Consider the following 15,316-nt stretch of genomic DNA (forward strand, 5'->3'; position numbering starts at 1 on the left):
AGGTTTTCATTTAGTCATAGAATACTTTGGGTTGGAAGGGACCTTTAAGGGTGATCTAGTCCAACCCCCCCCACAATGAGCACGGACATCTTCAACCAGACCAGGTTGCTCAGAGCCCCGTCCGACCTGACCTTGAATGTTTCCAGGGATGGGGCATCCACCACCTCCCTAGGCAACCTGTGCCAGTGTTTCACCACCCTCGTTGTAAACAATTTCTTCCTTTTCTCTAGTCTGAATCTACCCTCTTTTAGTTTAAAACCATTACCCCTTGTCCTATTACAACAGAGCCTACTAAAAATTCTGTCCCCATCTTTCTTACAAGCCCCCTTGAAGTATTGAAAGTCTGCAGAAAGGTCTCCCCAGAGCCTTTTCTTCTCCAGGCTGAACAGCCCCAACTCTCCCAGCCTGTCCTCACAGGAGAGGTGTTCATCCCTCTGATCATTTTTGTGTCCCTCTCTGGGCCTGCTCCAACAGCATGTGGCACACGGAATCATACTCGCTGCTTATTCCGATGACCTGTGGCACAACGTCAGTGCATTAAACATGCAAGACATACCAATGCTTTTACCTTTATCAAGCAAAATTACAGCAACATCAGAAAATCACACCATGTTAGAAAAGACCTATTTTTAAAAAATCTGCACAGGCTCATTATTACAATTAACACCTCCTTAAATCATGACCAATCCAATCCCTACAAGCTATTACATTATTTTACAGGAAGCCAACATCAGACTGCAGGTAGCCTAGTACTCTAGTTTGCCCAGATTAGACTTAGTATTAGCTTACTTGTTTATGACTAACATGCAACATTTTTTTCAGTCTAACTCATTACATATACTCTTTTTTTTTTATAAAAAAAAAAAGCATTTGTGGCCCAGAGATTGCTGCTCAGCCAGCCCTTTTAAAATCCCTGGATGCAAGTTAGCCAGAATAGCAAACTTAAAAATGTACTGCTGTAGTAGTTGTTGTTTGGTAATTTCCCAAGCTACTGCTACAACAGAAAGCATTATGCTGCTGCTGTAACTGGTACTGTCATCTAGATTTTCTGCCAGCTACAGGAAAGAAACATTTGACATTTCTCCAGTTCCAGGCATCAGTAGATGACTGTGCTTTTAGGACTCTTAGCTTCTGATGTATTTAAAGCTGCTTTTAATTTTTCCTAATTTCACTGCCCATTAGTTTCTCTTTCTTGCCCTTTCTCCTCCCCTTTTAGTTTTCCACAACCATGAGAGTCTAGTTCACATTCTGCACTTTTTACTCCCTCCACTTCATTGGTTTGGGTTTTTTGGGGGCAATTTTTACAGTTGTGTTTGTTCTAACACTTAAATATGAAGATCCTCTGAAAATTTCAGATGATGTGCAGAAGCACCGTGTAAGCATAAGCAGAGCGGGCTCCTTGGTTACTGCTTAAGGTATCCCGGGGCGTACTCAGCCTCCCATGTGCATGTCCCTGTGCCCATCAGGACAGTCAGTCCTCCCAATGTCAGCATGCACGCAGCCTACTGCAAGTCCTAACAGCACGTCAGAGAGGACAGTCCCTAGGTGAGAGAGATGCTGTGAAGATCCAGGCGCTGTTTGCACACAACATCAAGTCCCTTGGACAGCAAAGGCAGTCGTGGTATGGGACGACACACAATGCCCCTCGGCAGGCCCAGGACACCAGTGTGACTGCTATGAATCCTAAGAGGCTTTCCCAGTTTCACCAGCAGTGCCATATAACCTCTGCCGTTTTCTTTACAAAGTAGGCAAGGACCTGTCACGTTTCTGCATGACACATCTTAAGATGCCCGGTGGCTTTACTATACTGCTCGCGATCAGGGAAGTACAAAACACAGGAACATCTGAGCTGTTAATCTCTAATGCGGGAAAAAAACGTCCAAATGGGGTTAAGCATGAACAAACCTGTGAATTCCTATCCTCAAGTATGCCGCCTTTATCACTGCCCCTCTTGTAGTTATTAGTTAACAGCCACAGACTCTTATCTGCATGGATCAGCCTCCAAAACAGAGCTTTAATTTTACATTTTACTGGCACATTTCCCAGATTGGGACATTCTTGCATGTGAAACAGCCATGTAGGAATCCATCCCCTCCTCAGCACACAGCTCCTTCACTCAGTTTTTCCCTGCTGGCCTTCTGGAGGTCAACCCCTCTTCTTTTAAGAAAGATCTTGCGTAGCTTGTACCACGTTTTAAAGTGCAGGCCCATGGTGAAAGATGGGCTTGAATTCATATGCTTTTTCTACAGTTGCATATTATTACCAGAAATAGTAATCCAGAACAGTCAGCTACTGACGAACCGAGAAGGGGGAAATAAAGCACAGCATTCAAGGCTCCAAGCTCCCCTGCAAACAGCCACGGAAGACCCAGGCTGACCGTCTTCCCCGAGGTGAATTCACTTACCAAGGTCCTTGGCCATGCCAACCATTTCGGGTCACTTTATGAAGTACCGGCTGGCTACGCAGCTCACGCTCGCAGCCAATGCAAACACCAAGAGACCTCGCAAAATAAGAGGGAGGACCAGTTTGCTCAGAGGAGGACCACTGTCCACAGACAGACACCAAACCCATGCTCCACTGGGAAAATTGCTTTCGCCTTGAGAGTTGCCACAGCGCTGACTTAACGTGTCCCCTCCGCCCTCCCCCCAAAGTACAACGTTCCTGTGGGCGAAACTGTCTTTCACCCAGCAAAGCAGCGTCCCGGCACAGTGAAGGCTGGTGGCAGGGCAAGAGCCAATGACCTGGCTCCCAGCTTGATGTGAGGCCGGGGCTCTTCCCTGACAGCTGCAGAGCAGGGCTGAAGGCAGCCTGCACAGCTGGAGACAAGCTGGGGCAGTCACAAATTCAAACTTAATTAGTGAAAATTACAGGGCATGGATGATGTAGGATTTGAGCAGCATGGGCTGCGACTAGGACTTGTTTAAATCATTGCCAATTACTCCACTGCAGTCGGAAGCCATGAATTCACCAGAAGAGAAGAAACATTTTCTTTGAGTTCTGAATTCTGAAAATACAGAAGAAGGTCAGGACTACTAGAAAGGCACCTGGAAAGCACCCCCAGTTTTGCTGCAGCTTTCCGAAGAAGCTTGGAGAGCAAGCTTCAAAACCACAAGACTTAAACCCATTTTACAGCAGGGAGGGCTGAGAGTTCTCAGTGGTTTCAATGACTTGCTCAAGACCAGCAACTGACATGACAAACAGCATTGGGGTGCCACAAGACCAAGTTCCCAGTGTCATCCCAACTGCACACAGGCTGGGGACAGGGACATTCCCGTTTGCCAGCCTGGAACTCCTCCTGCCATTTCTAGTGGATGCGAGATGCGTTCACATTGTCACTCTTACATGGTCCACTGGCAAACTGCATCATCAAAACCTGCCATGATCTACATCATGACAGACACGTTTCAGAGGGGGAAGACGGAAAAGAACTTCTGAAATAATCCCTGAACTAGTCGTAAGTTTGTCTTACGGTGACTTCTAGTGAAGGTAGAAAATGCTGCTGACTTTACAGGATTTGACACAAAATTCTCTATTACTGTCAGTTGGGAGCATTTGCCCTTTGTTGATCTCAGGGTAGTAAGCTAGTGGCACACATCAGCACAATCCTCTGCAAACCAGGTATTATCTGGCACAACTTCTCTACATTAAGTGTTGAGTCACCACAGTGGGATGCTGACAATGTAAAGCTCCCATGCAGCCTAAAAGCCTCTGAAACAGCGCGACATGCCACAGAGCCAAGACAGCTACTTATTGCAGCTGAAAGAATAAATAAGTAACTTGCATTTTTAAAATATATTAAAAATAATTCCTTTAAACTGGAAACTTCTCATTTTTACTGTATTTGGCTCCCTGCATTGATGTCACAGATTCACAGTTTAAGGGTAGAAAGAAGAATTAGGTCAACCTGACTGATCCCCTGTACATCACATGCTCTTACCTTTAGCCTACAAATAGGACAGAATCTCCACCCAAGTCTAGCAAGAGGAAGAGAAGCCAACACTTCATCAGAAGTTCATTTCAATTGTTAAACCTCATCACAGACAAGTTATATGTGAATCTCTCTAGTTCTGGGCACCAGTCAGCACTTCTTTCAAAGGGCCCTGCAACCCAGTGGGAAAGGCTGAAATACCTGGCATGTTGGGACGCTGCTTTGAGCAAACGGAAAGAATTGCTTCCCAGGTTAATGGCTGTAACAAACCTCACCATCTTTGGTCAGGACTGCCAGTTGCACTTCTTTGCCTTTGGCTTCTTCAACATAAATATATACCTACATTTATAAAGTTAAAACAAACAGACGCAAAGCCCCAGTACTAAAACAAGATGCTATTCCACCAACATTTGTCTCCCCAAGGACAGAATAAGAGTACAACCAAGTGGCAGATGTAAGCCTTGTTCCTTAAGGTACTACTGAAGGGTGTTTGGATAGCAATAGTGATAAGCACTGAATAAAAACACATACCTAGCAGAGCCCTGGATATGTACCCATGCAGGATCTTCTCAGCTTTCCAACCATTTTCATCATTCTTCTATGTAACTTTTCCAATTTTCTCTACATTACTTCAAGATGCTGGCACCAGAAAGCTACGCTGATATAAAACTGAGTCTGTAGTAAATATAAGGGTTACAGACCTAAAACTACCTCCTCAGCCTGATTCATTACCTCCCCATCTGTGTGTCCAAAATCACGGTCGTCTTTTCCAGCTAGGACCTAGCACAGAAAGCTCCCCAGAGCCGCCCGCCCATTCTGATCCCCACGTTCTCACATGGGACTGCTTGGGACACAGCCCCCATTTGCAGATCACATTCAGGACATACCTTTCCAGATTCATAACTCTCCACTTGTCTGCATAAAAGTTGTTTTGTTTCAATGGCTCCATTTACCAAACAAACTGCATTACTCCGTCCTCCCCTATCAATAACTACAATTCACCAAACTTGTTTCCCCCACACATTTTGCCAGTGGTGAGTCATGCTTTCTTCTGCATCATTGAGCAAGTGTCAGGCAGAATTGGCTTCTCCCTTACCCTCATTTGAAGGGAAGGGTCATCGAGTCTACTTTGCAAACGCAGTCTCCACAGATCATGTTGCAGAGACTCTTCTGTAAAATGATCAAGCTCTAGCTTAAAATAGCTGGATTATTTGCTCCTCTCATCTAAGGAGGCAATGCCAGAGCCTTGATCTTTTGACGCTGAAAAACCATTTTCTACGTTCATCTTAAAGTTAATCCACAAACAGTTGATTTATTAGTGTGCTAATACTGTCCTTTAGCTTAGAGTATCCTTCATCCTCCTTACTGTTTATACTGCCACTTCAGTTTATTTATTGGATGCTGACTCTCTATCAATCACTACCTTCACTTCCTAAGCCACTTGTACTTTATGGATCTTCTTTGGCATTAGATATTAATGGGGTTCTCATCATTGAGTTAACTGCCTTACGTACCTAAGTATATCACATCTACGCATCTTTCTTTAAGCCAATGGTAAGCTTCTCAAAAACCAAAATCAGACCTGTATGAGAAGTGCAAGACACCTTCCATAACATCAAATTTCAAGCATGAATTACTTTATATTTACCCAGGATTGGTGTCACGCTACACAACCTATCATTTCCTGGACCATCCACTTGACGATCTTCAGAACGGTCCCAACACAATCACTCTTCCAGTCTCCCGAATTTACTGCAATCCACCAAGACTGATTAAAAATGAACATCAGCAAGCTAGAGACATCCTCTCATTTATCCAGTGCTCCTTTTGTTTTAAGGGAACATGCTTTTTCCTAAGCACAGCTGTCAGCAAAACTTCGCTTACCCACAAGACCCACGCGGGTCCCTGGATCCCTACTTATGGGACTCTACTTTTAGACAATCAACTTATCCTTTCCTTGCTGCTGGCCCAGATGGCAGCCTTGACGGCAATCAAGGACACACAGCTCAACAAAGGGAAGTTATCTTTGGGTCTGCAAAAGTTCCAAGTTTTTCATCACGCAGGTGCTTTTATAGAAAGCAGAGATGTGAATTTACTGCCCAAATGACCTACTCTCATCTGCGGACAGACAAAAAGGCTGGAGTGAGGAAGTGCTCGGTAGGCACGCAGCAGGCTGGGCCACTGCAGCGCTCCTGCTCTGCTGTGCTGGGAGAGGGAAAAGACACTGGAGCACCTTTAATGTTTTATAAGGCACGCGTAGGAAATTCAAGATGACCCGGTCGGGTCCTGCCAGCCTCGCCGCGCACCTGGGACCCTGCCACATAGCACTCAGCACCCACGGGCTGCCCGCCACCAGCATCGCCCGGCCGCCCACCACGAGCTCGCGCGCATCCCGAGGACCCCTGCGCTTGTGCAGGCTGGCCAGCCTAAAAATTTCCGTGGGTGAGCAACACCAGTGATTCACATATTTGAACACTGACAGGGGTAAAAAGGGAAAGGGGAAGGGAAGGCGTGGGGGTGGGCAGGAAGCAAACCCCAGACACTACTTTCTAAATAGCAGATGTGGCTATTCTGGCTAGCAAACTTCCACTTTAATTTCTAACCCACAGAGATGGGAAATGATTCATGAAAAATCAACAGGATAAAATTAGCCGGAAGGCAAAGAGATAATTCATGCAACCCAACCGTCATGGGCTGAAGTGCCAGCACTACCAGCGCTGCCTGGCATTTCAGCCTCCGGTGCCCTTCAGTGACTGGCACCTGGCCAGCAATCAGCTCCACATATATTTCCTTAGTGTCTAAATTAGCCCCTCTGGAGAGCACATCCATCTTTTAACGAGACGGCATTTCACTCAACACTTTTCTAGAAGTTACAGCTTTTTTCTTTTTTTTTAAAAAAAGATTACCTGCAGTACTCTTGCCTTTCTCTTCCACTGCTGAATGTTTAGTGGTGTTAGTGGACAGGATGGGACAGGCTGACAGGACCAACAGGCTTGCGCACACATCTGTAAGCCACGGCCAAGCTACGCACAAAATTCAAAGTGCCCCACCAAGTCAGAAAGCTCAGCGCGTTTCACCAGAGCACTGTTTTCCTGCACAAAGCCAACAACGCGCTCAACAGTGACAACTGAGTGCTGGTCTGCCTTTATATACACTGGTGTTTTTTTATAAGACTGCCCTTAAATTCCGCCACATAAAAAGCACGAACCACAAAAGACAATTTCACCCTTGATACAGCCACATGACAGAAAGTTTCTTGAGCAGACAGTATGACTTACAAATCTCAGCCCCAAAGCTCTTTATCCCAAAGGCAGATGAGAAACCGCCACCCCTCCAAGAGACCTCTAGACTTCCAGCCGGCACCTGGTTATTGATGCCCCTTCCCACCGCCCAACTCAAAAGCTTCAGAAATCAAACATCAAATTGTAAAAGCCTCTGCAGGACCAATAGCTCTAGGCAGGCGGTCTCAGCTGCAGGGGGATCCCCATTCAATTGGGACCTGCGGGTACAGATGCAAAACAAAGATAAAATCCTGCTTTGGTACCATTTGTCCAGTTGGCGCCTGTTCATTTCTGTTGAAGCATGTTACATGACAGTTCCTCTGTTTGTTACAGTGGTTTCACTCCACTTGGGCTTCAGGACACAGCTTTTACTTGTTCAGCAAAAAAGGAAAGAATATGTGGTGGGAAAACGAGAAGGTAAGAGCAAATCATATTTTCATTTGTTCCTCAAATTCTAACAAACTAGCTCAGTCCTTTAAAAGCACTAAACGAACCCACCAGGCAGAACGAGAACAAATCAACTGTTCCACAAAATGCAGTGGAAGCAAAAGCAAGAGCCATATTTATTTCTCCTCATTTGTACCCTCTTGCAGGCCATTAGGGAGATAAGATCTCACAGTACAACAGACATTATTCAGGGCTGGTAAATCTGTCTACAGGTTAGGGGCTCACATTACGCCACTTGGATGAGTACTGGCTGAGCATGGGTCACACCGACCCCCTCTTCCTTGGGGCAGGCAGCAGTCCAGGTACTCCCAGTGTCGGATCTGCCAAGAAATCAGATATCCGTGTGCTGAATTCACCACCACCACCATTTGATCTGCACATTCCCTTCCATACAGGGAGAGGGGGGTTCAGACCCTGTATATCCTAAGGCAGCTAACTACAAAAAAATTTCCAGCAGGGTCCAAGCACTTCTGGGCCATTCCTTCAAACCCCGCTCCTCAAGTATGTCTTCTACATGAAGGTATTGGGTTGCACAGAAATACCTGGTCCTCTACACTACCAACAGTTTTAAAACACTGATTAGCAGAAGCGTGGAAAGAGCCCAAGAATTCATTCAGTTCCAGTCCAAAAAGAACAGGGAGCACATCACAGTGACTTCATGCAAGCACGTCACTGAGGGACTACAGAAGTTCACCCACTACCCCAAGAGAATTCAAAAGCAACATTTCACCACCTGACTACAGAATGAGACCTAGTTAAAAAGAACCCAACCAACCACAAGTCCATCAGACCTAAAGAGGATACGTTAGCATCTGATTTACTTGGTGCTAGCTCTCAACACGTCCGGGAGACTCAGTAAGTGGATCTGCTTTCTGGAGGTACTGCCTTTGCAACAGCAACACAGCGTTAGCTGGTGGCATCCTGCACTGAGGGTCAGGTACCGCTGCACCCATCCAGCGGTCCTTCACTACACGATTTAGGAAAAAACTCTCAAGGAACAAAGCAACTTGCACACATACCATACATCAGAAAGTTCTCTTCCCAATCACCAAGGGAAGAGAAATTCAGTAATTAAAAAGCTTCTGTTCTTCAAAAGCTGACTGATCTCATTTGAGCTCAAAGAAGATCATCTGCATGCCTAGGTGTGTATACATGACAACTCTAGAACATATTTTATCGTTCACAAAAGTATGTTCATGTGTGATTGGTATTGATTTTTCCTTCAGTCAGTTTCCAGGTGTTTTCATTAATTTACTCTGAAGGGATAAAAGGACTGGACTCTGCAAACTGTGGCATATTTACCGTTCACATTAGCCTTTCCAAGCAAGAGGTCTACAACTCAAGGAAAGCAACAGACCACATGAAGTACTCCAGCAGCCTCAGAACAAAAGAAATGTAAAAAAAGAAACCTACAACAGCAAAGCCCCGCAATATAAACAGACATGAGAAGTCAAGGTTTATCTGAATGAAAGGTGTAAAGAGGAACATGCTAGGAGTGGAAAAAGGTAATCCCAACCGAACTTACAACGTCTTTCTAGGAAGTTGCTATGTACACTTAGTCTGCTCACCTGTTTGAGCCCGCAGCTGAAGGACCACATTTAACTCCACTCAGCGTATTACGACACAGTGTATACGATACATTTTCAAAATAAAGCTTCATTGTACCACAAAGGAATGTACTGGACAATATTTCATGGCGGTTATCAGCCTGGAAACAGCTGATGTCCCTGACCAACATCAGCTCCAATTACCAGCCTTCAGCACTCTCAAAGGGTGTTCACGGGGGCTACACTCAGGAGCCTGGAGCCCACGGTCCTCAGTGCGCAGGGATGACCTGGCCTGGGGACCGGCAAAGGACTCTCAGTGCATCGGCTCGCCACTGTGCAAGGCGGGAGCACCACTGGCTCGTAGGGGTAGCTAATTAAAGCAATTCTAGAGCTGCTGCATGAGATAATCCCCCCCCCCCATCACCTCCCATGCACTTTCACCACGCTGTCCTCATACATCACCCCCAGGACCCATGCTCAAAAGCCAGCCCCCAGCCGACAGCGGCACAGGCAGCGTGGTGGAGCCGCCAGGAGTGCCGGACCTGGCAGGGCTCGACGCCGACACTTATTTTGGAACAGCAGTCTCTCCTCCGGGACAAGTCGCTACTGCCGAAGTAACACTAGCCTTGCTAAAAAGCCAAAGCCTAAGGAGGAGAGAAAAAAGGGGGCAGAGAATTGAAGCCATTTATCAGAGCATGCTCAAATTGGACGACTTTGCTTACGATACCCTTCTGATGGGCCCCTTATTGATGGCTGTCCGTGACCGAGGGACTGCACTGAAACGGTCTTCTGCAGTACGCATTACTGATCTCTCTCTGGAGGCTGCCAGTTTCTGCAGCTTAAACCTTAAATTATATGTATAATGTTTTTACCTTCTGACTGCAGAGAAACCGTTTTGAGTCTGAAACGCCAGAGCGCTGCCTCCCTGCCTTGCAGAGAGAGGAGGCCTTTGAACAACAGCTCTCAAGCATAGGAGCTATCCTGCTCACACAAATGGACCAATGATCAGGAAGCACAAGAGCAAAGCTTTAAGTGTCAGTATTTTTAATCGCTTGACTGTCTCTCAGCAGATATGTAGGTTCTTGCAATTATGTGCAGAGTTTGGGACAGAAGGAGGAAAAATGCCAGTGCTAGCACCATCTTCACTGACTCTAGCCAAAGTCTGAAGCCTATGTGGTGAGGACAGTGACTAGACCACTAAAACTCCACATTGTAAACATGATTCTAGATGCCAAGTCAAAATTGACCCCCAACGCCTCTGCTTTTTTCCCCTCCTTGCTCTCAATCCTCCCGGTCTTTTCTATTAGTAGTGTAGTGCCTATCATGCGGTGGGCATTTTAAAGAAAAACTTCTCTAACATGGGATGCTTGTGCTGCTCTCCTCACCAGGTTTCTTCTCCATCCACCCTGGCTGCTCCCACCTTCCAAAGAAGCCACGGGACTGCTCTGTATTTTCCATCGCTCTTTGTTTGGCCTCTTTTACCTGCAAACTTCTTCACCTTCCAAAGCACTTCTCCCTCACCTTCTTTCTGAAGATGCCAGGCAGGGCAACATGAACCTTTCTGCCTCTCACCTTGTCCTCTCTGCTTTTTCTCTGGGAGGTTGGACTTGCTACTGGAATCCACTTGCATGGCCAAGCTGAGCTAGCACGGATTGCTAGAAAGCAACATTTCACGCCGCAGCTTTAAAAGGACCACTGCTCTAGAGGCTTTACTTAAAAACACCTTCAGTAGCAGAGAAGAGGTCACAGGGAGAACAGAAGAGCCTGTGAAATTTAAGCTTTCTTTAGTCCACTACTGTGGAGAGGTCAGTGCAAGAGGAGGCACTGAAGCTCTCTGCAGCTGCACAGGAGCTCTGGCCCAAGAAACTTCACCCTCTACAGCCGAGCTTCATGCAGGAGCGATGTACAGAACTGCTTGCGATATGCCACAAACATGACAACGAGGGGCAAGACGTGAAGCGGCAAAGCTAGCACGCCGCGGCAGGCCGGGAGGAATTCTGCCGCTTGCTCCGTGCCTGTAGATGTTGCACGTGTCAATCCCCCCTCACTGGAAACGCCTGTGCTTGAAGTGGCTCTCAGCCCTGGGGTCTGAAGGGCCCACGCTCAGGTGAGAGCCTAGATCAGAGAACTCAATACTGATGCAAGAAGACAATGTCACGCATACCCGGATACACGTCCGACTGACTCCAGATCTCTTAAAATGCCAGAAAGCTGCAATCCAAACTGAGGAATAAAAGCGATGTTTGCTTGTTTTGGCATTCTTAGGAGAAACGGTTGTTCATACGCCTCGGATACACATGTTCCCAATGCAAAGTAGGCATCAAAAGTTCCCACCTGCACTCACACCACTGGGAACAAGAGTCATTACTTCTTACAGCTACCTGGCCTTGTACCTTCAGATCAAGTTTTAGCAGCTTATTTCTTCCTTCTGGAGGTCCCCCAGTCAATCTACAGTATTATTACTTGAGTGTCAATCAAAAAAAAACAAAACCATTTTGTCTTTGGGACTGTGTTTAGTTTCTCCACGCAAATTTTCACACACATGCCAACAGCCCCGGATTGGCAATAACAATCTTAAATATGCTACTCGGAAAAGTCATGAATATTAGGCAGTATTTTAAGAGCTCTGGAAATGGTTAGTAGCGCTTATAGTCAAACCAGCAAGAGAGAGGCCCTGCTAACAGCAACTTCAAGAATAAAGAGATAGGTAAAAGCACATACTTCTCTTGCATAAATGGACATGGGGTGGGATCAAAAAAACACAGCTTCACTTGGGAATTAACCAGCATGAGACAGAAGTTATGAAAGGAAAAAAGAATATGAAAAAAAACCCAAACCCAAACAGAAGGATAAAGTGTACGTGGTACTCTTTAAAAAAAGACCAAAGACCTCTCTTGCCTGGGCTTGTCAATTTTCTCCTCAATATACATACTTTTCTCCGATTCCTGACTCAGGGTGGCAACTTCCACTCACCGCAATGCTTGTGGGCCCCCGACTGCAGAGCCAGCCTGCTGCAGCGGAGCAGCCCTCCCGCTTCAGGCTCCTCTCGCAGTGTTCGTGGACATAACCCTACCCCGCTCCTACCCATTTTCAGCAGGTCCCTCGCTTTCCAGTTAGGAATACGAGCAAACAATCTGCCCCTACCCCATACCAGTAGGGCCAACCTCGCTTCAGTACATCGAAAATAAGGTTTCAGACAAGCCCTTGCTTTTGTCCTTATTATTTAAAACCAGTGTTACCCTCACAATAATCCTCCCCCTTAAATTGTCAAAAAACCCCAAGTAATCGCTACCAGGGACTGGTAAGGTTCACAGTGAGAGAGCTCCCCATAAACTGGCCCAGAAAGCACCGTGCTTCATGCACGGTCCACAAAGATGCCAGAGGAGCAACAGGCCGCTCTCCTGAAACCAGCAAGGTCCGCACCAAAACCATCGCTGAGCTGGGAGCCGCGGGACCTCCTCCCGCACGCCCCACGGGCAGCCAGAAAGAGCAGCAGCTTTTGATGGGACTCCCGGCCAGGAGGAAAGAGCAGCTTCCCCCGGTCCTGCTCCTGCACACCGCAGTGGGATCGGTCACCTCAGCATCTAGCCAAGAGGCAAGGGCAACCTTCAGCATCTCCCGTGGCTACCTCAAATCCTCCCCGGTGAGCAGCGCCAGCTAACCTGCCTTGCCTTCGCTACCGCAGTCCTTCTGCTGGCCGCACCAAGAACCCCGACACTTGGAGCTCTTTGCAGACTTGCACACGATTCCAGAGCCCTGCGTCGCGCTGAACCGTTCTTTTTAGAGCAGGAGCACCTTCGGCGGAAGCACCCCTCGCAAGAAGCGGACGGCGCATCATCCGAATGCTTTTGTTTCCAACTGCTGCTCGCACGTGAAAACAAAAAAAACCCAACAAACCGCGCCGTCCTCACCAGCGACGCGCGCCTGTTGCGGGGTTTATACACGACACATGAGAAAGTTGGAAGAGTCATTTCCCTTTCCACTTTTCATGGCTTATCATCTCGGTGATTGCACAAGGGGAAATTTAGGGGACACGAAGCCCAACCCAGGCAGCATGCTCGCGCTCCACCCATCTCACAGGGAACCAAACCTTGCCGGCAGGACCGGATCCAGGGGCTGCTGGATATTTGGAGCCGGAGCTCCTTTGCTGCTTAACAAAAAACCGCGGCGCGCACCTGCAGTGCTGGAAAACAACCCTCTCTTACGGTCAAGTCGGTATTTTGTTTGGTTTGTTGGGGTTTTTTTTAAGCAGGTTCTGCCAGTTCTCCTCCCATTAATGAGCAGCATTAATCACTGGAAAAAGAGGAAGCAACACCGAGCCAGCAGTTTTGCCCACAGGCCAGCTTTTTTTTTTTTTCTCTCAGGGATGCAGAAAGGGAAGCATTTTCCCTTTGGAATATGCTAAGGGATATAGGAATCGGGTTTATAGAAAAAAACCCACACGCTCTTCAGGAGCGGTTGCAGAGAAGCCAGAAAGATTCAGTAAGTTAAAAAAAAAAAAAAAGGACAAAGGGGGGGAAAAAGGCCCCGAAACACACATTTGGTGAAGTTTTTCCACACGACTCAACAAAGTATCCCCAAACGGAGCTGGGAGGTGTTTGCAGGCATCAGGACCGCAAGCGGGGTGCAGCTAACGCGGGGTTCCCGCCTCTCCGGGCTTCGCCGCGACCCGCTCCGCCGCTGAGCGGGTCGCGGCGAAGCCCGGAGAGGCGGGAACCCCGCCGCCGAGATCGCCCGGTCCCACCGAACTAAGCCCCCGGCCACCGCCACCACAGCCGCCGCCATCCCCCGGGAGGGGAGTGTGTGTGGGGGGGGAGCGCCCCACCCCGCCGCGCCCGCGCCCGCCGCCCATTGGCCGCCGGCCGCGTCACTCACCGGCCCCGCTAACGGCCGCGGTGGAGGGAGGGGAGGAAGAAGAAGAGGAGGAGGAAGAAGAAGGGGGGGGGGGGGGGGAAGATGAGGGGGAGGGCGGGCGCAGACGCGGAACGGGCGCGGCGGCGGAGGACGGGCCATAGTGGAAGGGGGGGGGGGGGGGGGGGGCACCCTACCTGTGCCCGCGGGTCGTCACCGCCGCCCCGCCCGCTGCGGGCACCCCCCCCCCCCCCCCTCCTCAGTGGGGCACCCCTCAACCGGACTCTCCCTTCACGCTCTGGGCCGGGTCCCGTCGTCCCCTCACCCCCCCCCCCCCTCCCTCACACACACACACACCCCCCCCGCGCTGCGCAGCCATTTTCGTGGCCACCTTGGCTACCAGCGGGGCTGACTCACCTCAGCGCTGCGGGCGCGGAGGGGCCCGCCTCGGCGTCGGGGGGCCCCGCTCAGCCCGGGGAGGGAGGGGAGGGGAAGGGGAAGGGGAAGGGGAAGGGGGGGGGGGGAGAGCCCGGCTGGCTGCGCCCTCCCTCCCCGCCGAGCCCCGCTGGCTAGTCCCAGGCGAGGACGGGTCCCGGGGCCGGGCCGGGCTCGGCGGAGGCGGCGGCAGCGGCGGCTCCCTCCCTCCCGGCCGTGACCACCATCTTATTAGCACAGGAAATGACATGGAGAACGGAAGAGAGGGGCGTTCGGGGGCCGAGCCCGGGGACCCCCCGAACCGGAGGGGGGGGGGGGGGAGGCGCCGCCGCCGGCCCGGCCCGGCCCGGCCCGGCCCGCTAGGGTTGTCCCGGGGGCTGAGGTGCTCCAGCCTTTCTCTCCAAATACCCGAGGTGGAAAGAGAGGAAGGGGGAAAAAAAAAAAAATTAAAAAAAAAAAAAATAGAAAAACAAACCCCAAAAGCCGCACAAAGCAGGGAAAAAAAAAAAAAAAAAAACCCAACCCACACGCCCAGCAAACCCAAATCACTCCCGGTTCCCACCTCCTGCTCCGGAGCCTGCGAGTTCTGCGCGGAGCCGGCGGCGATCTGCGCCCGCGGCCGGCCAGGGGCTCCGGGAGGACCGAGGGGGGGGGGGGCTCTTAAGGACAAAAACCGGGCGGCCCGCGGGGGGAGCCGCCGGCCGAGGGGGCCCGGCCTGGCCCGGCGGAGCCACCGGGCTTTCCCCCCCCCCCCCCCCCCCTCCCACGGCGGCCACCACCTGCCGCCGCCTCGGTGGAGCGGGGACCGCACCGCCCGCGCCCCTCGG

The 15,316-nt window shown here is 49.6% G+C and overlaps 1 protein-coding gene across 5 annotated transcripts in view; it reads right to left on the bottom strand.

Annotated features, from left to right (window-relative positions):
• PRDM11 (PR/SET domain 11) overlaps positions 1-15,082 on the bottom strand; it is a 56,177-nt gene extending 41,095 nt beyond the window's left edge. Inside the window, exon 1 of one of the 5 annotated variants that reach the window (XM_049825164.1) lies at positions 15,052-15,082. The gene's annotated coding sequence lies outside the window, so the exon portion shown is untranslated. Of the gene's footprint in view, positions 1-12,865; positions 13,155-14,471; positions 15,001-15,051 lie in introns of those variants that run through there. The other 4 variants (XM_049825162.1, XM_049825165.1, XM_049825163.1 and 1 more) reach the window with 4 other exon arrangements.
• Between the last annotated feature and the right edge of the window lie 234 nt (positions 15,083-15,316).

The sequence above is a fragment of the Accipiter gentilis genome, chromosome 22 (assembly GCF_929443795.1).
Source record: "Accipiter gentilis chromosome 22, bAccGen1.1, whole genome shotgun sequence".
In the NCBI taxonomy this organism is placed as follows: domain Eukaryota; kingdom Metazoa; phylum Chordata; class Aves; order Accipitriformes; family Accipitridae; genus Astur; species Astur gentilis.